The sequence below is a fragment of the Neopelma chrysocephalum genome, unplaced genomic scaffold (genome assembly GCF_003984885.1).
Source record: "Neopelma chrysocephalum unplaced genomic scaffold, ASM398488v2 Primary Assembly neopelma1_26, whole genome shotgun sequence".
NCBI lineage: Eukaryota > Metazoa > Chordata > Aves > Passeriformes > Pipridae > Neopelma > Neopelma chrysocephalum.
Window position 1 is genome coordinate 13099396 of NW_020897695.1, and position 13604 is coordinate 13112999.

Below are 13604 nucleotides of genomic sequence, written 5' to 3' on the forward strand. Positions count from 1 at the left end.
GGGGTTTGGAGCAGTTGGGAGCCAGAGACTATCTGCACTGTGTGCTGAATAAAGGCATTTTTGTTTATCAAATTTTTTATGCAGTCTAACACTTCTGCAAGGAATGCTGAGTTTCCAGCAGTTTCTTCCTTGAAATAAAAAAAAGAAAAAAAATTTAAAAAGGTGTTTCTGTAGCCATTAACACCCTAATTAACACCTTACTACTTCTTTCAAATGGGCCTGGTAGCAGAGTTGGTGGAGCTGTGGCAGCTGGTGATGAAACTTTCCTGGCGAATAAGCTTGAAGCGTGAAAGGGGGAAAAAACATAAAGAAAGAGAGAGCTTGGTTAGTGTCCATAAAAGTATAAGATGTTGAAAATAGGGCAATGAATAAAAGTCAGTGGCTGAATCGCTGCTGGTATCACTTGGCATTGCTTTGTTGGAGGCAGCACTGCTGCACTACAGGCTGAAAGGAGGTTTGCCAGCAGAGCTCACTGGGGGAACCTCCCCCTCAACTCCCTAGCGGAGAGCCGCCTTAACTCCATATTCAAGTGGGAATAGTCACAGGGGCAAGGGATTTTTTTGTAGGGATAACTGTGTCTGTAGGAATGTTCTTGCCAACATTGTTAATCATACAGTTTCACGATTGCTTTAGGCCAGCCTGTGTGTGGGCTGGCGTCAAAAAGGGAGGTCCCAGCCATGTGTTTCTGCCGCCTCTCTGGTGCCAGCGTGAGCGTGAGTGGTAAACTGTAAAACTAACCTAGGGAGAAAAAGCATGGGAGGGCTTGGCCAGATCGCATCCCTGATTTCTTGCCATCTGATTGCAAAAATGCCAGCGCTGGCACTGGGGAGGTTGGCTTGGGGGCGGAGGAGGAGGGAAAGGCTCCTTGGCTGCAGTTCTGGCTCAGGCTGTTTTACAGTGATGGAGAACACACAGTGTGTGTGGGGGAGTGGTGGTGGATTTTTTTTTTATTCTAAATGAATCCTATCATCCTAACACATTTTGGGGTAGAGGTTCTGTCCAAGAGACATTCAGTGCTTGGGAGGTTGTCCTGGTTCTTGCTCCATGTAGGTCAGTGAGGAGTGCAGTCTCTTCTTCCCAGCATATCGCTACAACTACTGCCAGCAAGAATGCAGGATTTCTTAATTAATTTTGCTCTGTGTAATTCAGCACACACCTAAGCTTCTGATGGAGTACAGCCATAGTTTCCACTTTAACAATGTATCAAGGCGTGTCATTAATATACAGTTACATATGCTAAGTCCTGTCTTATGTAAGCAATAACACACAACAAGGTGTGTTTTTGTCAGCCACCATGCATACATCTTGGATGTACTGGGGCAGCAGTGTTGCTGAGGGCCATAACACACCCAGGGTGTGGGTGTATTAGCTGACTAATACACATTTTTTTGTGTTATTGTGCTTATTAAATACATTGGGGGAAAAGTTTTAAAGTAAATTAAAATCTAAATTATGAAGAATCAGCCCAATGTGTAACTAGAAGTGAGCAAACACATCTCAAAGAAGTAATCAAAACTGCAGGGCTACTTCTACCATTGAAACTCCTCTTTTTGTGTAGCTAAAGGGGGTTGTAGTGATTTTGTGTAGCAGCTGGGGGTTGTGGTTATTTGGCTGTGGAAACAGTCGGTCTATGTTTACTGAACCATTAGTCCCTCGGACATTGCGGTTGCTCTTGCTGAGGTTGTTGTGATCTAAGTCCCAACTCTGAAATTACTACTCATACATAGGGGGAAGAGGTTCATGAGAATGCCCCTCATTTTCTGTATATTTTATCTGAAATCCATTTTCTGAGTTTTTCCATGTATCTTAGGAAAGAAGTATTTTTGCCTTCATATTTAGACCCCTGAAATTTCAGAAGCAGTTAATTTTAAATTGAATTAGTAGTTACTTTCGTGTTGTTTATGGGCAGGTGATTTTGGTAGGATCTAGATCAGGTCTTAATGGTGGGTCATTTTCAGTTCATTGAAGGTGAGTGATACAGCTGCCCACAGAATGATATGATTCTGCTGTGGTTAGTGCTCTTTGCTTCTTGAGAGTCTGCACTTCTATCTCAGATATTTCTCCACTTCTATCTCAGATATTCTCCACTAGGAATATGCCTATACCAAGCATCCGATTTCCAGCTCTGCAATGCTTCATTCTTGCTCAGAGAAGGAACCTCCTATTTGCTATTTTAAAAAATACTATTTTTGTTGGATTTTCAGTTCTTTTGCAATTTAAGGATTTTAATATTTAAAGCTGATGTTGATGATCTTATCATGCAAACACCTGCTTTCCTTCAACTCTGAAACTGGGGGGGGGGGACAGGTTTGGCTTGGAGAACATTTATTAAATGTTCACTTTTGACCTGATGCTAAAAATGATTGAGAACTGGAATAAAAGGTGGCAATGTATCAAGGATACCTGTTCATATTCATTCCACCATTAATATTGTCTTAGACATTAAATAACCTACACAATAACCTTCCATTCCACCCAAATCACCTGTTCTTCCAAAACTTTACTTCCTTATTCATTAAAACAAGTTACCAATGAAATGAGAAACTTTACAACATACTATTATATAGACTTTGCCCCTCCTTTGACTAGAGAAAACTAAGAATCATTCTGCTGATGTAAAGGACAGTCAGGAACACTTTTCCAGTAAAAGTGCCAAGGTACAATCATGTATTGTTTTATCTTATGTGGTAGCGATATGCCTGTGCACAAAAACAAAAGAATTTTCACCATCATGCAAAGCACAATGTTTAATTGCTCTGAGTTTATTTGTGCATTTGACAATTTGAGTATGTTCTTAGCCTAATTAAAATGCTATTTTGTTACAGTTAACCCAGCATTTTGCTTCTCCTCTCCATAACTAGTTGATTTGGTTTGGTTTTTTCCCTCCATACCTTGTGCCTGATCTAAGTTTTACAGAACTTGCCACATCTATATTTTGCCTTGCATGCCGTGGCCCAGTTCTTGTAAACCAGACCTTTGACCACTGCTAAGAGTACAAATAAATAATATTAGTGACCGTTATATCTGTGAATCAATAAGGTTGGAAAAGACCATTAAGATAATCAAATCCGATTGTTAACCTAAGACTACTGAGTCCACCACTAAACCATGATCCTAAGCGTCACATCTGTCCAATTTCTGCTTAAGTTGCATAATAAAACTTCTTTATTTTTCTTTTTCAGTTACCATAAGTATGAGAATAGGTAAGCTGTTTTCTTACTGTGAATAAGAGGCTTTAGAAAATATCACCTTTACTAGTTATACCAGAAGGTTTTACTATGTGAAGATGTTTGTTGTCTTAGAAGTCTTCCTGGAAACCACGGGTAAAGAAAATTTTATCTTTCAGAATATTCTCTTTTATGATCTGTCATGCTTAGTTAAGAGTCCTTGACAGGGCAGAAAACAAAAACTTAACTTCCAATGAATATATAAAGAATTTACCCTAAGCAATTTAATAGCAGTGTTAGAAGCAATCCATTGTGGTAAAGTGACAAAAACTGTGTATTCCAGTGACAGGAGGTGGAAAGTTATCTTAATTATATATCTTCAGTCATGGTAAAATTATTGCAAGCAGATAGTTAGCATCTACCTCTGCAGCTTTAGAATTGGAAAATAAATCACAGCCTGTGTTAATTGGAACTCATTTTGACATGGTGCAGAATGCTGGTGTCAATGTTGTATGGCACTGTGCTTCAAAATTAAAATTTGTTTAAAAGTAGTTATTAAATTTTCCCTTAAGAACTGTAGCTCAGCTCCTGCATTTATCTTGATAAATTGGAAAGTTGTTGTTTAGGAGAATGAATGAATGACTAAAGAGATCTACTTGCTATTGTTAGTGTAGTTTACATACAATAGTACAAGCCACTGACATGGGTATGTTTTTCCTGTCTGGTATAGTTGTAAATCCTTGATCAAAGTTATTACTCATCTTAATTGGTTCTCCTGTATGTGATGGAAGTATTAATGGGTATGATTTCAGAGAAAAAATTTATATTGACTTGATGAGGTCCCTGTATATTTATTTCTAAAAATAATGTCATGCAGAAAGTTACAACATTTCTGTATTAATTCCAGCTTATTCTATGACCTTAAAACTTATCTAATATCCCAGAAACCATAGTAACTATTGTTTGTTTAAAATTACTTTGACAAGGCCACTATTAACAACAGCATGAGTAACTTGATTCAAAAGAAAATAATTTCATTTGAGAGACTTGTGAAGACAGAACCTTGTATGTCTGAGTTTTGCTTGAAAAGATTGGTGACAGATAGCCACTCGAGGTGTGCATCAGTAACAGGCTCCTCTGTCCCTTAGTCCCAGCTAAGATGAAGCTACAGCTGAGAAACTCTTAACTCTTAGTAACCACAGTAAGAGTAAATCAAATCAGCATAGCCTCATTGTGGAAGGACCAGTTGAAATGAGGAGTTGCGAGTGGATTTGAAATTGTATCTGTAAATATTTTTTCATTAGAGCTGTTTTATCACATATAGGTGGTAATTTATTGCGGGAAAACCTTGAATCTGTATTTTTATTGTGTTCTGTTTATATTGCTACAGATATTCCACAACGAACTCGATATTGCTTGAGAGTATGAAATATTGTACCTGGGTAATATTCCCATTACAAGCTTGCTCCTTATGTTGATTTTTATTTATCTGAATTTCCTACAAGGGAAATAGAGTTAGAAGTCCAGGAGAACCACTGTTCAACTGGGATAGATAAAGAAGAACATTTCTAAGTGTGTCCCATTGGGTCTGCTCAATGGAGCTGAGTAGACTGAATTGTAGTGGGCAGGAGATGCTTCACAGCCTTTGTGCACTCCTGTTGAAACTGTGGTAGCAACAGAGATATTTAAACATCTGTCATCAGTGTTATTCTAGTATAATTTCTATAATAATGGGGAGATAGGGAAGACAAACAAAGCTATCCTGGGTAGTCATTTATGGCAGCACAGTGCTTAGGACAAACACTGTGGCGATGCTAGTGAGACAGAACATGCTAAAAGCATATTATCTAAAAGACACCAGAATATTTATCTATTATTTTCTGTTGTGGTATAGACAGAGATTAATATGGCATGTATGGTTGCTTATTATTGGGGTTTTCTGACATTTTCCATGTTGCCTGTAACTTCAGGATGTTTCATCTGTGATTTTTCATAATAGGTGTTGGCCTCAGGTTGAAATTTTCCTATGCTATTCTTGATGAAACTTTTAGTTTTCTGGAAGATTGCTAAGAGGTATTATGTTATTATTATCTGGTCATAGTTTTAAAAATTCAAATGCCTTTTGTTTAACTCTGCTTTTCTGAGAACTTATTGCTGGTGGCAAGAACTTGACTTCTGTTTCGACTATGTGGGTCTTGCCATCCCTTGAAATCTTTTCCTATTTGAAATGTTTTTAAAAGCTTGAAACCCTTAAACATAACTGCTTGTTATGTGCTCAGTAAAGATTTCTTCTGTATTCGAAACAAATATCTCAAAATTCTGTTCTCTCTGAGTGTGCTAAAGCCTCTTGCAGCTAAGCAGCTGATTGTACAGTCCCTCAACAGCTGCTGCTTCCATTTAAACACTGTGTGCATCATCCCAATCTGAGATGGAGCCTGGACCTTATCTACTCCACTCCTGTGTGTAATAAGGTTGTTAGTGTGCCACACCTAAAAATAAGTATATTCCAGTGTAAAGCAAGACAGTGAAGTGAGAGCCTGCACTTCGTGATTCTTGCTTTGGGCTAAAATGAAACAGAGCTACAGAACTGAGAGTAGAACTTCAAATTTCCCAGTATATTCTGGGTCACAAGAGCCAATGGTCTGGAAAATGTAAATTTAATGCCTGAGCTAATGTTTTCATGTCTGTTGATTTATTGTGATCTAATGTTTGAATTCCCACTGGTTGGTCTTCTTCATGGTCTCATGGAATCAAATCAACAACTGGGGCAAAATCAAAGTGCTGTCTTTTAGCCAGCTCTTTAAAATGTGCACTTCCTTTCCTACATGTGTATTTTCTGTGCTCTCTTTAAAAGTCTGCAGCTGAAAACTTTGCGTAATGTTTTCATCAATCTTAAAAACTCTCAGAAGTCTCTTAAAATATGGAATGCGTCTTCCTGTAAGGCATATTCAGAAAAGTGTGTGCGAAAGAGGGGCATAATAATCAAATATTAGTTCTGCAATTTTAACTACAGAATTCATTATCAATTACATAATAGCTGAAATTACTACTAGTGTTGTGGTAACCAGAGATTTGGGCTTTGCTGCTTCTGCATCTATGCTGCATTTATGTGTGTGTAGAATTCATATCTAAAGTCAGTGTTTGTGTCACATTCAGTGATAAACTATTATTGTCAAGGACACGTACTCTCCTCAAGCTGACTGATAAAACATGCTGGGTTTCAGGGATCTCTCACCTCAGCCTATCAATTTACAGGCCGTGCAGTGCTTTGGAGACTGCACTTGTTTCATTGCTTGATGATCTCTGCTGTGGAAGGGGAATGACTCCTTGTACTGACCAGTTACCCATGTTACAAACTGCCAGACTGGAATGATTTCTTACTGAAAGGCTATAAAAAACGGTATCTAACTGATCTTTCAGTTATTCTGGATGGGGTGCTGTAGTTGTATGCATTACTGTGAAGCATAGGTCATATTTGTTTAGTCTCTCTGCATCTAACAGATATTCAGTAGCTGAGGCATGCAGCCTTGGGGAGTTGAAGAAATGTCGATGAAAGTGAGGGCAGCTGACCGGTATGGCAGGGCTGAACCAGTTTTCTTATTTGAAGAGAAGTAGAATATTTCAAGTTTGTGGCTTGAGAGTCTTGATTAATCATAAGAGCTTCTGAATGTCCCTGCGACATTTTTTCGTCTGATTGGTTTTGTGGACTTTTTTCAAATCTATAACTTGTGAAAATAATTCTTGGCTATTTCAGATGCATCACTACAAAATCCAAAGCTTTGGGATACTGAGCTCAGAAAAATTCAATGTGCCTAAAGGCTTCTAAATTACATTTAGTTGATGGAGAAAATTGTCTGTTTGTTACATATTGCATTTTGAAACTTGTGAATTTGGCATATGATTTACATTTATGCATAGATTTCCTTTTTAGAAAAAACGTTTATTGGTTTGAACATATCTTAAGTGCCTCAGGTACTCCTTCTGTCCTTTTGCGATTCTGAAACACTGGTTAAATATGAACATAATTTTTAATTAGGTTTCCCCAGTGCTGAAGTTGCTGCAGTCTGGTCTATTCTCCATTAGTTTGCTGGTCAGAAGTTGTTGACCTTTAGATTATGCTACAAAATCCATCTGTTGCTGCAGGCTTCTGTAAAGAGAGATGTAAAGAAATATTATCTCCTGTCAGTCAGCCATGTAAACAAACTCGAATATAGGCAGCAGCTCAGTTTCCAAGATCTGAGTTCATTCAAAATAAGGAGAAAGAGGAGATGCTGTGAACCAGTGCTCCCTATTCACTGGAGAATCCTTTCTCAGCTGTTGTGCCCTAGTAAAATGCCATTGTCCTATTTTCAAATCCCCCTGCTTTCCATGGGAGAAGCTGCTCTGTGGATAACCCTAACCACTAATTAAATCCTCTCCTGTGATCTAGGAAGACAAAGGCCATAACCTCCATTTGCTTATCTATCCATGCCCTCCCCATTGCAAGCTTTCAGCTTGTTCTTATGGCAGTCTCACCCAGGAGACTTCCTTGTTAGCAATCTGGTATTTGCACTTTTTGTTATGTACCCGTCAGCTGTCTATTTCCATACCCTAACCACTCTTTGACATTTCCCCTCATTTAGTGCTTTCTGTCCCACAGCCTCTAAGACTATCTAGAGAAGTTACTCTCATTTTTGCCCCCCTAGTGTTGGTTGGAAACATACTCAATGGTCTTTGGTTTACTGATAAACTACAAGTTAGTGGCCCTAATGTGTTTTAAATATGGTTGTTCCCATAACTTTTACTCATATAAATGCCACTGATGTGTCTGAAGTTTCTGAGTCCAATTTAAAATGAGACCGACAAATAGTTCTCCTAATTACAAGTGATGTTCTTGCTCCTTCACCTGCATTACATTAATTGTCAATGCCTTTTAATTATGTAAATTTTCCTCCACTAATATGGTAAACACACTGTTCTCAAGACTATTTGGGTTATGTTCTCAGATGTGTTTGCAACATTTTCTAATTTTAATTTCCTATGTTTTATTAGTATCTCAACTCTAAACCTGTGATTTCTGTTTATCATTGAAATGCTATCATGTCTTAGCTTTACTGCACTGACATGTCCTATGACAATAATATTATTCAATTTATCTTATGTCTTTATTAGAAGTTTTTGTTTCATTTAGAAAATGAAGAAAGATTTTGCTTTTTTTGGCTCTGAGCATCTATTCAGAAAATTCCCACAATCTATGCCCATCACAAAATTATCCTCTCACAGTTTCGTGAATCTGAGTCCTTTTCACTGCCTTGTTATCCTTTTAAAAAGTGCTTCCTGGTGGTGCTCACATTAAAGGAGAAGAAACACACCCATAATTTGTTCTCAGAGTCAAAACTTGATATGTTATTATGATATATTTGTGTGCTTGTCATATATATGCTACAAATACATGGGATCATGGTCTTTGAATACTTTTCTCATTTCTGTTTTCGTGAGCAAATTCAGAAACTGCACCATACAAGAAATGTCGCTCTGAGTGTCAGTTTTGAGGAGAGTCCCTCTGGGGTGTGAAATTTTTGGATAGAAATGTGATAGAGGACAGACACAATTAGCGTCTCATTTCCAGGAGCTTTATCCAGAAAATGTTTCAAGGGAAATCATAGGAAATAATTTCAGAGTGATGAGATAGCTTACTTCCATGTGAGGGGTACATCAGAAGACTTCTTAATGTGTGTAATATTCTATCTGTCTTAGAATGTTTATGTCCATAAATATTGCAGTGCTAAGAAAAGCTCATTGGAAATCCATAGTGGTAATTTAGATTATTGTTTGTGGTGTTCTACCAAGTTGACTAGTATGTGTTATTTAGCAAGGTCAGTCATCCAAGGTGTGTACTTTTCAAAAACTTGTCTCATAAGAGACAAAGATGCCACTCTTCATGTTTATGGATAGTCCTCATTAATAGCTTGTCAGTTCATCAAATGAACATACATCATCTGCTGTGAAGGTAGTTATTCATCACTATTTACAAAGGTTTTGAGAAACTACTGTATCTTTGCATAAGACTTCATTTTCTAGACTGGCACATGAAGTATTTCTCTGAAGACAAGAAGAGGGAAAATCTTGTGCTTATACCACAAAGATCATTTTTGTCTCTGTAAGTCACACAGTTTGATCACCTCAATCTGCTTTTTAGGTATATAGAATTGTCTAAAACATTTGAGGTGTTACAGAAAGAGATTTTGGAACAATTTCATTAAGTGAGTAGTAACAGGTCAGCTGGGCCTAATGGTAACTATCAAAGAAATTGTTGAGCCTGTAGTTGTGGTATGCAACTTATCAGATAAACCATTATCTATACTAAGATGTTTAAAAGGGCTCCAGGGATCATTCTGACAATTAACTCTGACTTCTCTAAGGCTGAACTGTTAGGAATGATAATAGGGAAAGGATGGGTAAACAGAAAGATAAATATAGCAGATTATATAATAGTCAATATAAGGTCTGTGGAGGGAAGTCATATTTATCCAGATCCTCTGCGTGAGTCAACCGTATGTGAAGAGTTGTAACCCGTTTTATATCGTGGACTGGGAGTTTGAAAAGGCATTTCTTAAGGCTTCTCAGTAGAACTTCCTGGAGCACCTAAGCTGCCATGAGAGACAAGTTCTTTTCACAGATTAATAGCAGCCTAAATGATAGAAAATTATAAATGGCTAATATTGCACCATAAATGTAGATTACTGTCATAAACCCACCAGGATCTTTGCTCTGCAATGCATTCATAAATTACCTGGAAAAAGGGTGCTATGACAAAGATTTTATATGATACAGAATTGTTCAAAATTAAGGCTGATTGTGAGGAGTTGCAAAATACTGAAATCAAAATATTGATTGAATGGGTGACAGAATTGCAGATAACATTTAGTAATGATAAATACTGAATAATGTATATAGAGAAAAATCCTTCCAACTATTATACAGGCCTTGAAGCTTGCAGAACAGTGATCCAAGAAAAATGTCCACAAGGCCAGAAATTAGTAAGGAGCTCCCCTGTGACTGGTCAACTCCTTTTGTAGACTGCTACCCAGTGTCTGTAATGGCCATGAGCTCTTAATTTTGGCTAAGGTCAGCCTGCAGTCATTGTTACAATACCCTATCAGATGACATAGGCTTTATAGAAGCCTTTTGGAAGTTTGGGCCTGATAGGAAGGAAATATCTTTTTCTCATAGTACAGGTGCTGGGATGTAGAGAAGGTGTGCGCCAATCCTTGTGCTGCAGCAACAGGAAAAGTAGGAGTTGGTGGAGGTCTGTGGCAAGCTGTCATCCAGTGCAAGGTAATTTGGAGCCTAAAGGTACCTTACCCACCCCAGTGTATTGAGTGACAGGAGAGAGTGTAAAGTCTGGTCCAGAAAGACCACTGGGCCTGAGGCACATTTCTCTGATCACACATCCAACTTCTCTGGGAGGGGAATTGGAGCATGTACATACATCTACTACTTGAAAAAGTAGAAGGGTATCAGGAGGCATGTTAGCAGCCTTCTGGCAGAGAATGACACCCCTCTTACAGATCCACAGGAAATGCAAGAAAAGAGGGCTCTCTATGTACACCTTTTCTCTCTGGGTCTGATTCATTCTGGTGCTTGCCAAACCTTGTAGGATTGATCATGAATGTTCAGCATGGAGACTGGGAACAGCTGGAGCTGCAGGAGGAGGTTTGGGCAGGGAAGATAAGACCGAGTGCTGGTGTTGTCTCAGCACCTAGATGAAAACCCAGTAGGAAGGCAGGGGATCATCCATTCCTTTGATTACAGAAATCAGACCCAAGACCTTGAGTTTCTGGAAAGGTGGTAGCCAAGTACTTTTATCTTCAGAATGGATTTTTTCCTGGCATCTGCTAAGGGGGTCTCATCCTTCTCACCAACCATATTTCAGAGGACCACATCCAGGGCTTCCTCAAGGACTCTGAGAGTACTGATGATGGTGGTTGTTGCCTTCTTGTATCACTGTCTCTACACACAGGCTGTCTTGGGAGATGGGGCTGTGGATGCGTCAGTGACCTCCTCTAATGATGTGAAGGAACATGACCCCTGTAATGAATTAGGTTTACTGCTTTTGTCCCCTAGGACAAATTTCCATCACCTGCTCATGGGCATCTGTGGAGGGATGGCTGGTAAAACTGGGTTTGGAAAGACCAGGATCCAGAAGGCAGTGCACAAAGGGAAGAAAGTAAGAGAGGATTAGCAGGAGAGAAAATGGTATCTTCTTTGCCCTTCTCCACATGTTGTGGTGTCCCTCTTTACCCCTGCTGAGGAACCTGTCTGATGTTTGGTGGCTTTGGCCAGCTGTGCATATCTGCTGTAAAGGAGTCATCTTAGAACCTGCATTAGCTTCTTGATGGTGCCATGGACGGAAACATCTGTGGATGATCAGCAACTTCCATTAATTAAAGGGACAACATTGCTTCTTCCTGTTCCGAGGGGCAATCTCTCTGGATTTGTTCTAGGACCTAGCACAGGAAGAAGCTGTTTTCCCTGGTAGAGAAATGAACTCAATAGAGGGATTGTGTGAAAGACACAAAAGAGAACTTATCTAGCCTTCCCCATTCCATGCAGTGCCACCCAGCACATGGCTGGGTCTTGCTCTGATAGCTCTGACAGGTTCCCCGTGTGCACATGTGTGGTAAGTGAGGGAGGTTCTTGCAGGGAGAAGGGACTTGGATTATGGGGTGAGAGGAGTACTTTCGGGGAGGAAGGAAAGAGCTCTTTAAGGGGAACAGACTCTATTCCTTCTGTGTCAATAATGTGTGGCCAACGCACTGATTCATACACAGGTAAAGGTCAGTCCATCTGCATGTGGGCAGTCAACTGGCTGTGGGCTTAGTTTGCAGGGTAGCCGTTTGAGATAGTTATATCAGGTACCGAGAGCAAAGAGTTTTACGCCTAGGAGGTGGACTCAATCTGACCCAGTAGTCAGCACAGGGAAACAATAGTATGTCATACAGTTGATCTGTCACAAATCCTATTAGTAAATCAAGAATCACAGTAATAAGAGTTGCAAATAGTTCATAGGCTAAAGTATGTTCAAACAAAACAAAACATCTGTAGAACAACTATGACTAATAAGTTAATTAAAATGATACATTTACTGTAATTTATGAGTGAAACTAGGTTCTAAATTCACTGAGCACATAAATGATTGGAAATGATTAATTGGCTTTTATTAAATGAGAAGGAGAACTAGAGTGCTATGTTCTGAGCAACTGACATGTGATAATGACTGCTCCTGCAGAAAAGCATAATAGAAACTAGTCTGAGTCACTCATTAACATCTACCACTGCCCTTTCTGTAAATTATAAGTCATTAAAACCCAATATAGCTACTCTGGAACTTAAATAGTAATTTTTACCTTACTAAAATGTTTAATTTGAATTTACTGTAGTAGTCTTAGAGGCTGAAACTCTTTTTTTAAACAGGTTGGGGAAAGTAAACCTCATCCAGAAAGCCAAAGCCTTGCTTTATATTGCTGTATTGAGGGATAAAAGTTAATATAAATAGTTTCCTTGTCAATTCATTCCTTGGTTTCATTGCAAAGAGGGACAATTTTCCTGGCAGTTCAATGCTCTAGTGCTCTTAAAAGATGAATCTTCTAAGAATAGAGTGAGAACATCACCTCATTTTTTACAAATCATCAAATGTCCACTAGTTGGGGGATCTTTGTATTGAATTGAATTTAAATCAGCAGTTTAGATGTGAAAGACTCAATATCTCATTAGCAATCCCTTGATCCACCCGGTTCCCCTGGGTGCTGTTTTAGAATGATAATCCCAATCATTCTTCATATCTTTATAAGCAATCAGTTTTAAGTGCAACTCTTAGAAGATAAGACTTTTCCTGCTAGTTAATTTTACAAAAATACACAAACCAAAAAAAGCAACACAGGTGAGCTAGGGGCTTTGATCAGAGAGGTATTCTTTTTAAGTTAGATTTAGTCATTTTAGATTTTGTTTCTACATGTCTGATACTATGCTAAAGGATAATCCAAATACAGGATTAAAAAAAGGGAGAAGAGCTTCAAAATTAACCTCCTAGCCAATTCAGATTGGGTTGAGTGCTTGAAATAGTACAATAAATCTCTCTTTAATGTACAAAATTATTTTTATCCTCACATAAAGGTAACTTCCAGGTACCTTAACCTTAACAAAAAAGGATCATAGATTTGGCTGAACTTCAAATCTCCTTTAAAATTCAAAACTCCTCAGACAAAGCACTGAGACTTTCTTTAAAATCTCATTGTCACTATCTCGCTTACGATAGTAGTTTCCTTAATAGAGTGCCAGTCATGCTACTTGTTCTCTCTGTTATGTGGTCAGGGCCTTCATAGGTCTTTGCTGAAAGCTGGATTTGCTGGTGTCAATAGTAATTGAGTTTATTCCTTTTCCTGGAACAGTAATGAG

General features: G+C 38.6%; 1 protein-coding gene and 1 long non-coding RNA gene across 10 annotated transcripts in view; one reads left to right on the top strand and one right to left on the bottom strand.

Moving 5' to 3' along the window:
- ULK4 (unc-51 like kinase 4) overlaps nucleotides 1–13604 on the top strand; it is a 229890-nt gene that overhangs the window by 199723 nt on the left and 16563 nt on the right. The window lies entirely within an intron of this gene.
- Nucleotides 7177–13581, bottom strand: LOC113963978. Its single transcript, XR_003533026.1, has 2 exons — nucleotides 13460–13581; nucleotides 7177–7314 (listed from the first exon to the last, which is right to left on the bottom strand). It is a non-coding gene; the product is annotated as an uncharacterized LOC113963978 (long non-coding RNA).